A 13,934-nucleotide genomic window follows, 5' to 3' on the forward strand; every position below is an offset into this window, starting at 1 on the left:
GAACATTCAATTCCCAACAGTATTTCAAACGAATACCAATAACTATCTACCTTGGACTATTGAACAGCCCAAAGTCATTACAGCGTTAAGCATATATAATAAACATGAAACTAGTCCTATTATTTTTAAAGTTAAACTAAATTCAATCCTAGATCAACAATACAATGAGTGGATTAAAATTTATACAGATGCATCCAAAGGGGAACTTGGCGTTGGAGTAGCAGTGGTAACCCCAAATGACACTTTTCAATTTAAACTTCCTCTAAATTCAAGCATCTATACTGCAGAACTATTTGGTTTGCTCAAAGCCATCAAGCAAGTAAATATTAAAAACATCCCTTGTTGTCTAGTCCTTTCTGACTCTCTCAGCGCAGTCAAAGCTATGCAAAATGTATACCCTAAACACCCCATTGAGAAAATTATCAGGGCCGAATTAATGAAAGCTCAAGAAAATTTCAGAAGAGTCCACTTCCTATGGATACTATCTCATATAGGCATAGAAGGGAATGAAGAAGCAGATACTAGTGCGCGTAACGCTATCACCAGTGACGTATCAGAAACAGAGTGTCGGAGTATCGCAGGCGATCTAAAAGTTTATTTCAAAAATAAGGTGTTAAGTGCGTGGAATCGGGAGTGGAGTGACTCTAGTTCGAAACTCAGAACCATCAAAAGTGATATTTTTTCATGGAAGTGCACAGCCAGAAGTAGAAGATGCCAAACTATTATTACACGTCTACGACTTGGACACTGTAGGTATACTCATGCCTATCTCTTCTCAAATAGTGAACCACCAAAATGCGAAGCATGCAATACAGTAGACAGTATAAAGCACTTCTTGATAGACTGTCCTAAATATGTAAATCAAAGACAGTCTTACAATTTGCCAAATAACCTGAAAGCACTACTCAACAGAAGTTTAGTTCCGGACAATTTATTAGGTTACTTAAAATGTATAAATATGTTACACAAAATTTAACTTAATTAATTGTTACAAATGTTCAATTGTTCACAAATTGTAATTAATTGTTACAATGATTGACTGTTACAAACGTTAATTTAATATTATTACAAATGTTACAGGAGTGTCGCTAATAACCTTTGGGTGGATGCGACTTTGTTTCTTTAAATAAAAAAAAAAAAAAAAAAAAAAAAATATAAATAACAAAGTTAAACACCTACAGATTATACAAAATGTTTATGGATCTGAGATAATTCACTATGTTGTCACAGGAACAGTTTTGACCTAAAGCCTGTGGTAGAGCGTTTGGGATCTTGTAGCGCTGTCTTTCTTGGTCATATTTACTACAAATTGTTAAAAAGTGTTCGACTGTTAATCGGACGTTACACACATATAGGTGGATTTTTCTTTGTGAAAAGGTAGGAGTGCGTTAATCTGGTATGTCTTAGACGTAAACGCGCAACTGCAATTTGTTCTCATCTATTGCGCGACGATGGAAACCACTGAGACACATTATTTTTGATTTTATTTAAATTGGAATTAGTTTGAGACCACTCATTTCGCCACAAACACAACACTTTATTTTTAAAATAAGCTTTTAAGTCACTGGAAACACACTTGTCTATCGGCTCCGACAAATCACTTAAAATTGCCTCTCGTGCAATCCTGTCAGCTTCTTCATTTCCTGTTATTCCGACATGTGAGGGAACCTCACACCTGAGAGTTAGATGATACTGAATGATTGTCTACAGAAGAGTTACTATCTAAGTCAGAAATCTCTTTCCCTAAGTGGTTGTGTAGTTTCTTTTAAAGTTTTGTAAACTTGCTTTTTGTAGATCTATCATTTACATATTGATAGCTACTTTGTAAAAGATGGAGTAAACCAGCCATATCAGTTGTAAATTCTTTTACAACGCTAATAGTGTCGGGGGAGCCTTGGACATTATCAATCAGTAAGGACAATTGGTGGAAATTTAAAACGAATGGTGAGTTATGATTATCAATGAAATTTTCAAGAGTTTCCCGTGTAGATTGGATTTTAGATGAGCGCGGTTTTTTTGGTTTAGAGAGTTTGGATTTTGCAAACAGATTTTCTGATGAAATTGCTGAATTTGAAGCAGGCGTGTCGATCTCACCAATACTGCGTTTTATGGAAGAACTTTTCGCGTTTTCGCAATTGCTATTAGATTTTTCACTTAGATGTTGGGGCTTTATTACATTTGGAAGTACTGGAGCAAACTCATTGGTAGTGACAGAAGTCGAGCTTGTAGTTTTATTTGTAAGATTGGTTGAAATGGTTGTTTCATAAAATGCAGCAGTTTCCAAAGCTACCATTGCCACTTGAATCGCCAACCTTGGAATGGCGACGGCGCAATAAGAAGAAGATCAAGCAGTGATTCTTACTAGTGCTTGATATCGCAACGTGATAAGACAGTGCTTTCTGCCTAAATTGGGTGATATTGATGTGGGTCATATATCTTTTACGCAAGTGAGTGCTACATGCCACACAGTCCATGACATAGATCCATTCAATTATTGCATAAATGCTCTCACTACGGAGATCAGAATTATTCCCCTAGATCGTTTGATTTAAAACCATTGGGAAAGAGAAATTTCTAAAAAAAAGGGTGCGTATGTGCAAACAAAACCTTAAGGGATATCTGCCTGGTGTGCCATTCCGTACATAACCCTATCAGATGAGGGATGTAGATGCAAAACCATACAGTTCCACTTTTTGGTCAAAATTAGTTAAATACACCACTCCAATCAGTGATTTAAGATCCATATAATATATTAACAATTTGATATAGAGCAAAAGTGGACAGTTCCTAATAGTTATTTGGTGTGAAAGAATTGGTTCAGAGCAAAAGTGGAGTTTTCCTCTAACGTTTGAGATTCAAAACGGGACATTTCCATCAGCTGTCGCTTGGCAACACTGTTAGTGTTATTAAATATAAGCAGATAGTGTGAAACCTATAAACGTTAACTCAACAAGTTAAACAATTATAGGAATCAGATTTTTTTTTATTAAAAAATGGAAACAACCTGCACCTAAGTTTCAACCAGCGATTCAAGGAAAAGACAACGCGATCCTAGTTCTTGGAAAAAAACAAAACAAAAAAGTTGCATGGTAAGATTTTAAACTTTCAAAATACAAAACAGTATTGTGAACATAACAAATAATATTTAGCGGCCATTAAATGTCTTTAGGTTACAACCGTTTACAACACATTTTAACTCGGTGATTGACACAAATATGAGCAAATTATTAAATGTATGAAAATTTTCATTGTTTCATTCATGTATTTAACAAAATAATATATACAATTAAAATTGTGTATGTTTGATCAAGTATTACGAGTAAAAATATTAATATACCCAACATTGGTAACTATTTTTATAACTATTGTTCGTCTCGTTTATATTAATCCAATGTTAATTCATTGTTGTAGATAATCTGCAAGCAGTTTGCCTCAGTATCCATCGTGTGGTCACAAAATACAATTATTTCAATGCTGCTATCTTTAAATGATGGACATACAGCGGTTTCATAAAAATTTTTATGAAATAAAAAAAAGATATTCAAGATGCTTTTATTTTAAAGTATTGTGAAGTGCGTTCACCAGCACGTCATAAGTATCAGGCGAAGAAAAAAGAAAGTGAAGTGAGTGTAAACTATTTTATATACACTGCTGATAACAAACAAAAAATACCTGTATGTAGAAAGGCTTTCTTAGGTAAACTTGGTATTTCCAAACACCGAGCTTTGGGTGTAATGAAAAAATTCACAAAAAATTGGGGACAATGCCGACCGATCAAAGAGGCGGTGACAGAGTTTCTCATTTAAAAATGCCCACAGAAAAAAAATTCAGGAATTTATCGAATCCCTTAAATGTAATGAATCACACTATTGCAGATCATTCTCAAGAGTAAGAGTCTACTTAGATCCAGAGCTTAATATTAAGAAACTGTGTCGTATGTACAACGAGTCAGTCACTTACGAATTGAAAGTAAGAGATTGTTTTTTTCTTAATATATTTAACGCAAAATATAATATTGGGTTTGTTTCACCTCCTACAGATGTTTGCTCTACCTGTCTTCCTTTGAGAAAAACTATTAAACACTGCGAGAATGAACAAGAAAATTCAACAAAATGACTGAATTTCGGCTGCATAAATTAAGAGCTAAAAGTTTCTTTGATAGACTAAAGCATGAAAGTTCCAATGTTTACACTTTTAGTTTTGACTGTTAGAAAAATATGCCCTTACCAAAAATACCCGATTAGGCAGCCTACCATTCGAGACAACATACACATGGACCGAGCTTGATCAACCAAAATGTTTCTGCAAAATTGCTTTAGCAATATATCACAGGCTAAAACATACAGATTTTTCCTCTGAAATAGATACAGTCCATCTGATATGTGAAAGATGTGGGGGACAAAACAAAAATTCGACACTTGTATTTATTTGTCAAACATTGCTTGCTGATAATGCTCCTATTAATAATAATAAAAATGCTCCTATTAATATTAATAAAATTAAACTTATCTATCCAGTTACAGGACACTGCTTTTTACCTGCTGATCGAGTTTTTGGCATTATTGTAAAAGCGGTAGGAAGAAAAACGACAATAATTTAACCCCAAGAATATTTTGATATATTTTCTGAATATACAACCATAATTAAATATTCAGAATTTGAAGTAATGGATTGGAAAACAGAAAAAATGGAGATGTTGAAAGGGCTCCCAAGTTGGCATTTCCAAATCAGCAAATCGTCAAGAATTACAATACTACGAGGGAAGAGTTTTCAAGGACATAGAATTCTTGTTCAAGGAGAGATGTTCTACAAATCTGACACTGGAACTGCATTATCAGTAGCCAAGAAAGGAAAAACATTGACTGGTATCAATCCTGCAGTTTTACCTCCAGGTGTAAAGGCCAAAGAAGCAAAATTTAAAGATGTAAACGAGCTACTAAACAAACATTTCGGTACAAATAGAAGCAAATGCAGGAGCTAGAATTATATGCCAAAACTTTACATGAGAACGAGCGACATACGCAGGATTTTAATTATCCAATCTGTAAACATACGAAATTTATTCCTAGTTTTCGTGTGTAATATATTAATATAAAATAAATCCATTCTTCTAAATAAGTATTTTCTAATCCATATACTTTCTCCAATTACATATAGATATTTAGTGACATAAAATTGAGCAGTTTGGATGCAAAAATTGACATTTTCCCTTTTCTCTAGTTTACGCCTTATCCTATATTTTAAAATTTATAATAGGATCATTCTAATTGTTACTAAAAATTAAAAGAAGAAAAAATCTAAAATATATTAAAAAGTAAAGTTGTAAATTGTGTTTTTAGTTTACTCAAAATTACATAAAGTGGAAATATCCGGTTTTGAATCTAGACCCCTCAGGTGTACTTTATGATTTAATAAAAAAAATTCAATATAAAGAAAAAAACTGTGTTTTATATTCAATTCGAATGTAAATACATTATAAGTATAATATCGTCGGGTTACAAGCAAAATACACTAAGTCAGTTTTTGTCATTTTTGACTTAATTACATATTGATATTGCAATTTGTTTACTTTATGTACTAGCAAAATCCATTAAGTATTTTCTCATCCTTGACAACACAAAACAATAAAATTTTACATTCACTAAGTCTTTAACAACAAATTTTTGTTCAGGCAAAATCCATTAAGTGACTTAGTGTATTTTGCTGAAGGCAATTATTTGACATAGTGGATTTTACTGGTTAAATTTGGTTTTAAAACTCCCGTTAAAAACGATTTAGTATTTAGTATAAAATTTTTATACAAGTTTCAGCTTGCAAAATATTTCTTCCTCGCTTTATGTGTGGTTATTGATGAGTCAGTTGTGTCCCAGAACTTGAAACGAAAAGTTCATTATGAAACGTATTGACAAAATATTTGCCAACGTTAAAAAATTGGAGAACGGTGAGTCACATAGTTTATTATTGTTAGTTTAGATTTGATTACAAAAGTTTATTCTAATGTTAGTAAAATAAATTATTTCATTTTAGAAATACTTCAAATATTACCATCAAATAATGATAATGGAAATGAAAATCAAAAAACTTTTGCAACTTTAACACCTGTGGATCCTGGATCACTTGTCAACACTACAAAAGGTAAACTATTTTTTTTTAATTTCTCTTAAAACATTTTATTACGTTCATAGTTCATCCTTCAATATACATTCTTACGATTACTCTAAAACAACACTCACTCATTTTGTTTTATAATTAAAATTATTTTTCCTATTACTTATTATGATGTCATAGCTTCAGTTGCAAGTTGCAAAATTTTATTTTAATTATTTTAATACTTTCACCTTTCATTCAGTAATAGAGAGTTATTAAAAATAGTTAAGGACGACACTTTTTTAAAAAGTTTTTAATAAAATTTTATGCCATTATACAAATTGAAGTTTTTTACTTCTATGTAAGTTTTAGTATTGTTGTCAATAAAATTCAATTGTGTTTTAGATATACGTCACAGTTTACCAATTCCTTGCACATCACGAGTAGAAGTGTCGTCCCAATTGGATGAAGAAGTAGCGAATGTGTACGACTCCGATGATTCTATGAAAGATAGAGACTGGATACCGCCTGTTTCGTCAGACAATGAAAGTGATTGTTCGGAAAGGGAGGTGAGTCTAAAGAAAGAACAAAATTTGATAGTAGATGAAAACGTTGCAGGTCAAAAAAGAGAAAACCCAATAACAGAAGAGAAACGAGTAAGGTGGAACCAAGCGAAACCAGCGCTTTGGAAAAGAAGCATAGAAAGAAAAAAGAAGATTGAAGGTTTACCTTATAAAAGCAGAACAGGAAAAACGCAGGCACCAAAGATAAATAAACCTGTTGATTGCTCTCGTTGCAGGTATAAATGCAGTAACAATTTTTCACCGGAGGATCGTACTGAATTATGTCGTACTTACTGGAATTTAGAATTTAACAGGCAAAGAGATTTTATATTAATGAACGTTTTGTCTAAAGAAGTGAAAACACGTAGACCTAGAAAGGGCAATGGCAGCAAACAAAGAAATAATGCTAAAAACTACTTTTTAAGTAACAATCATAAGATACAAGTATGCCAAAAGTTTTTCTGTGCAACACTCTGTATTTCAAATTTACCAATCATCAATGCATTTCAATATAAAAGTCAGAGTGGGGAATATGGAGGTGAAGACAATCGAGGTAAACATATTCCGTGCAACAAAACATCGGATGAAATTAGATTAAGAGTGAAAAATCATATTGAGAGTTTCCCAGTGATGGAAAGTCACTATACAAGGAAGTCAACAAAAAGACTCTACCTAGATAAAAATCTGAATATAAAAAAGATGCATGGTCTCTTTTTAGAAGATTGCCAAAGAAATAATATGCCAAAAGTAAGCAGCATTACTTACAGACGAATCTTCTGTAAGGAATATAATTTTTCCTTTTTCAAACCAAAGAAGGATCAATGCATGACTTGCAGCGAATATGAAAAGGCCGCTCCAGAGGAGAGGACAAAGCTGGAACAAAAGTATCAGATGCATTTAGAAAGAAAGGATGCAGCTATGAAAGAAAAAGAAGCCGACAAACAGAGAGCAACTGATGAAAATGGTTTCATATCCATTTCCTGTGACATGCAAAGTGTGTTACATATTCCAACATCTGAAATTAGTTTGCTTTATTATTTACGGAAACTAAACTTATACAATTTTACAATTTATGAATCTGCTCCACCCAATGACGCATTTTTTTATTTTTGGACAGAAGTAAATGGAAAAAGGGGTAGCTGTGAAATTGGCACCTGTTTGTCACTTTATATACAATCATTAACAGAGAATAGAAAAAATGTGATGCATTTAACTATCTTCTCTGATACGTGTGGTAGCCAAAATCGAAACATTCAAGTAGCCGCTGTATTGCTTCATACTGTCCAATGCCATCCAACCCTTGATGTCATTGAACAGAAGTTTATGGAGAGTGGGCATTCCTACATGGAAGTGGATTCTATGCACAGTTCCATCGAAACCGCCAAGCACAAAATAGATATTTTTAGTGTACATGAATACGAGAATATCTTTAGAATGGCAAGAAAAAACAGAAAAGGTGATAAATCTGCTTACAAAACAAGAGAAATTGAACATAACGAATTTTTGGATTTGAAGAAACTGGCTCAGATGATGATAATAAATAAAAACAAAGACTTTGAAGGAAATACTGTTAATTGGCTAAACGTGAAATGTTTTAGGTATCAAAAACAGTTGCCCAATGTCATTCAATATAAATATAATTTTGCAGATGAGTATAAAAGTATACATGTTAATTTTAAACGAACCCTTAGCAAGAGAAATGTTAAAGAGGACGTTTCAAAAATTCTAACTATTCCTAAATTGTACACTAAGCAGTTGCCAATTTCTGAAGCAAAAAAAGGGACTTGGTGAAACTTTGTAAAAAAAATATTGTACCTCCTGCTCTTCACTATTGGTACGAGAGTCTACCAACTTCAACCTTAGTAAGGGACAATGCAGCCGAACCATCATCTCTTAGTGATTCAGAGGATGAAGAAATACTATAAATTAAAATATCAACATTTTAAATAATTTTATACTATCATATTTTACTTAATAAAAAATCGTTTTTTAATTTTTTTCACTAATTTTCTATGAGGTTATTTAAGTACTTTCTATAAGACCAAACTTTAAAGTACGAATAAGTCAACAATGCGATTATAAAAGTACAAGCAAAATACATTAATTTTTCAGTTTCAGGTAAAACACATTAAGTCATTGGGAGGTTAACAAAAACTAGTTTATTATAGTTCTTCCTTTATTAGATTTAATATTTTTTTTATAAAAGATTGTTCTTAAAACATGTGTGAAGATATACAGAGTGGAGATTTTATTAAAAAAACTAACGCGGATCCTTAAATTATGAATAAGGAGATGAGTCAAATTTAAAAATGCAATAACTCAAAAGCCACTTTTTTGACTTAGTGCATTTTGCTTGTAACCCGACGATATAAAGGTAATATTTTCATGTTAGTAGTCTACCGACAACTTTTTTTCTCTATCTCTGATTAAATACTAATTTACAGAAAAAAATAGTACGTTGAAATAAAAAAATATTACATTTGTAATTTGTTAACATGAATATTTCGAAAAATCGTTTCGATCAAATTTTTGTCACATTGCTTTGATAACCTTAATAATACAGTGAGAATAAATTGCCGGTATTTATTAGGCCGACATATGTCAGATTGTGAGAATTTCAATTATAGAAAAAACTGGCATTTTTTACCATTTCGTGATCAAATCGTTAATATTGTCGGTCGATCAAAGTACATTTACCGGTTTTAGAACGTATTAATAACTAGTTATTATTTTCAGCTGAAATCGATGATTTTGTATCAAATATAGTATGTTGTGTAGGTATATTTATAGAGGTTTTCATGAATATTTATTTTTTAAATTGTTTCTTTAAAAGCTTCGGTTCGAAACTGAAACATAAATTAAATTATTATAAATTAAATCTCGAGTTTTTTTTATAGAATTTTTGTTACTTTATCATAAACCTTTAGTGACAAATAGGAAAAAATATATTGGTTTTCATATATTATACTAAAATGCTGGCCAAAAAATGATCTTTATATTTGTAAATTTAATGCGAAATATTGGCCAAAGTGCAATTGGAAAATAATGCAGAATATAACTAATGCAGAGCTACCGTGCAAGAAGAACATTTGAGCTGTAGTTTTTTAACTCTATGTTGTGCCTATTTTCTATCGCAAATAATATTATAATACACTGCCTCTCTATTGTTTTTTCGTTTCATTTGAGACATCACTTGCGTGTCTCGGCGACCTGAGAAAAAGTTTTTGATTATAAGGCCGGTAAAACTTCAATGGGATTTCACGTTCTGCAGGTCTCAGCACGTGTACATTTGCTTGAATTACGAGCAGTTTAGTCTGATTTATAATCAGTTTGTTCAAGATATTTGGGCCAAATGTATATTTAAAAAGTTGTAATGGGTGATTGTAGAAACAGCTGAAATTATAAAAACTCTGGGGCGAAATGTCTAACGAACATAATGAGGAAGAATTCAATTATGTATATTGTTCTGAAGCTATTTTCTTGTGGCATTTTAAAGTAATTACTATTTAAATGGGAATAAGCCACAATCAAAGGTTAAAGTACGTTTATTGACGTTTCAATTTCCACTTCGGAAATCGTTCTTGATTTCCGAAGTGGAAATTAAAAACGTCAATAAATACCGCTTCACTGCTACAGTGAAGCGGTATTTAGAAAAGGGCTCTTAGATTCAATAGAAGGTATATCTATCAATGCAGAAAATTTCAATACCTTGCGTTTTGCATACGATACAGTAATACTAAGAGATAAAAATAATGATGTATAGAACGCTCTCATGCTCTCATGAATATTAACTAGGAATGAATTCGGAGAAACCTCGGTGAATGATCTACTTAATCAGCAGATGCAAAGATCCAATTGATTGTTGATGATATTGTAATTGAGAGTGGGATACCTATAAATACTTGGGAATAAGGATAAGATCAAATGAAGGTCAAAGCAAAGAAATTAAGACACGTATTAAAGACGTGCAACATTCGTTATACTAAAAGTTTCTTTGATGTCACGACATAAGGATAGGACGGCGCTTGGAAGCATCGACATTAAAACAAGTGCGTCTGAATAAGTTGACCTCCTTTGAATTTGAATTTTGGTGTTACAGAAGAACTCTACGAATACCATGGACTTAATGAATATCAAACATAGAAGTAACTATCAAAAAAATGACTATATCTTCTGGACTTAGTCAAGAAGAGTTAATTAATCTTATACGGATGGTTGGAAACGAAAGTCAAATATTTGGTCTACAGTTGAACATATTAAAGACAAAGATCATGAGAGTGGATAGACTACATAACAATCATCATATATTATATATGATATATATGATAGCTCATGTATGATATCTTGGATCATTGGACTCTCAAATTTCACAACTCTAAAAATAAGGTTAATCAACAGCTTAATATTACCAATACTGACATACGGATATGAATTTTGGACCCTACGACAAGTAAAAAGAAGAAATATAGATACCACTGAAATGTTCTGTTGAAAAATAATGTTAGGAATTCCGTGGACCAACCACAGGACAAATATTTCATTTTTAAATGAGCTAAAAGTCAGTAAACGGCTATCCAGCAAAAAGCATCTCCAACAATTAAAATACTTTAGACATGTTATAAGAGCAGATAAACAAAACATGGAAAGACTTATTATCCAAGGAAAGGCATAAGGCCGAAGATCACTAGGAAGATCTTCAACAAGATGGATCGATCAAATTAGAAGCATATGCAAAATACCTTTGCATGAGTTAGAATAAGTGACCAGAGACAGAGATCTTTGAAGGAGAACAATACACGATATCACGATGACCTCTACGTTCCCTCCGGGGGTCATAATTGAAGAGGGAGATACAGTAACGGTGTAACAGCTGACCCTAAAAAAGTTGAGATATTTCTAGAATGGTAGAATACCAAACAATAACTGTGAAATTAGGAAAGCGTATATAATAGAAGAAAAAAAAAGAACAAACAGAAAAATGTAATAGCTCTTGAAATAGACAACATAATGAATCCATAAGGACACAAGTGGTTTAAAGCATTACCTGTTTGATTTAATAAAATATGACGCCTTCATGTTCACTAAGCCATTAACTATTTTTAATATACTACTAAAAATATACGGATACCACAGCATACCCTTCTTTGAAAGAAAACAAAAAATAACAGACTAGAAAATTACAGCAGAATATTGCTCTTAAACACAACGAAATAAGTAATTCTTTATAACATGGAAAGAAAAACAAAAAAAAAAATAAAAAAAAATCAAGGCTCAATAGCAGGGATTTAAAAAGGCCGAACTATAATAGATTTATAGATTAATAGATTTATTGCTTATACTAAAGCTAACAAAAGTCAATATATTTTAATGCTACTACACGATATAATATAAAAAGAAAACGAATACCAAATAAACGCTAACATTATTAAAACAATACATCGTTAAACTGTTAATACCTACTAAAATACAAACAGGAGCTTAATCAACAGAAAATATATCCACAGATTAATATCCAATATCATCAAATAAGTAGCGAACTCAACATGAAGATTTCGATAGGAAGGACTAAGTACATGGCACACGTGTAGTTACATAAGGTGAAACCAGTGTTTACCAATAAAACTGTAGGATACTATAGATTGTCTCAAAGTGACTAGTCTGTACAGGCTAAATGCACAACATCGATGCCATACTTCTTTGCAAACTTGTATTAAAATAAACGTCACTTCTTACTACTACTCAGCCTAATCCAGCTTTTGTGTTGAGGGTAGCTTAAGTACTAATGCCCACTAACGACCCTGCTTGGCTTCCTTCTGTCAGTAGTTCTCAAACATAAATAATATTTGCTACAACATACTTGGGTTAAATTAAAATAAAATAGAAATTAAGAAATGCCTTTTATTTATGTCACACAAGCAGTTTGTTTTTAATTCTACAGTATATGCCAGCGATACAAACCATTTGTTTACATATTTAAAGATAATCAAATAAAATAAAACTAAAATATAAAGAAACATTTTATTTATGTATTGTTCCATACAAAAGTTAAGGGGGGAAGGACTTTTAAAAACCGCACTGTATATATTGGCAGTAACAAAACGTAGAAATATCCGAAAATAAAACTAATAAATAAGTTGAAAATAAAAGAAGTCATTGTATTTAATTTCATGTGTAAGTAATCGTAATTGTACACCATTATATTTAGTTCCTTTTTCTGTCAATCGCTGTCACATTTAGTTTCTACTTCACTATCATCATCATTATTATTATCGTCACTGTCATCACTATCTCCGTTATTTATATTTATATAATATATATAATATATAATTATATAATATAATATATAATAATTGGTTTGATATCATCCAACAAATTGTCAATTTCCCACATTTTTTTCTGTTGCTCTTACGTGGTTTACGTAGTTTTTCCATTTCTCTGGCGTAATGACCTGGTACGCTACTGTTATTAAATTTCGCATTTCAGTTTCTTTAAAATTCGCGTTGCGTCCAGCTATATACCGTTTCAGTTCACTTCAAACCACTTCGATGGGATTGAGTTCACAGTGATAGAGTGGAAGCCTCAGAATCTTCACATTGTGCTTTTTGGCAATATCTTCTATTATGTACCTGTCATATTTTGCTTTGAAGGCCTTAACTACATTAAGTTACTCGCATTTTAGGTAGTCTTCTTCAAAAAATAAGTCCTTTGACAAAAGCCATTCTTGAATATCTTTTTTTAGTGTTGAACTGTTGGGAATTTGTTCTGACTTTCTGCTGTGATAAGAGGCATTGTCCATTACCAGAACAGTTTTTTCTGGCAAATTTAGCATTAAGTTATTTTCGAATCAAACTTTGAAGGTTGGTCCATCCATTTCGTCGTGGTAGTCCTGACTATTTTTCTTTACCAAAAACGTGTGCTCTGCTTCATCAACAAATACACTGGTAGATCCTGCGTGCAATAAAACGAACCGTGTACCACAAGCTGTTTAAGCTTTTAATCCTGTTGTCAGACCACGAACAAAAGAATCGCGAAAAGATGTAATTGTTTTATCAACCCATTCTTTATTCACACTGTGCCCGATATTTACCCATGATTTATCCAAATACACTACAGTCGGTTCACAATTTGTTGATAGCTCACTACAAGTTTAACCCTAATTAGAAAACTGAAATACTGAGAGGATAGGTAATACGATATAATAGTAAAAACCAACCTAAAACTAACGGCTTAAGACGTTTTCGACTAACCCACCTTATATCTAAAGGAATACAATACCTTATAATC

The sequence above is a fragment of the Diabrotica undecimpunctata genome, chromosome 6, assembly GCF_040954645.1.
Source record: "Diabrotica undecimpunctata isolate CICGRU chromosome 6, icDiaUnde3, whole genome shotgun sequence".
Taxonomy (NCBI): domain Eukaryota; kingdom Metazoa; phylum Arthropoda; class Insecta; order Coleoptera; family Chrysomelidae; genus Diabrotica; species Diabrotica undecimpunctata.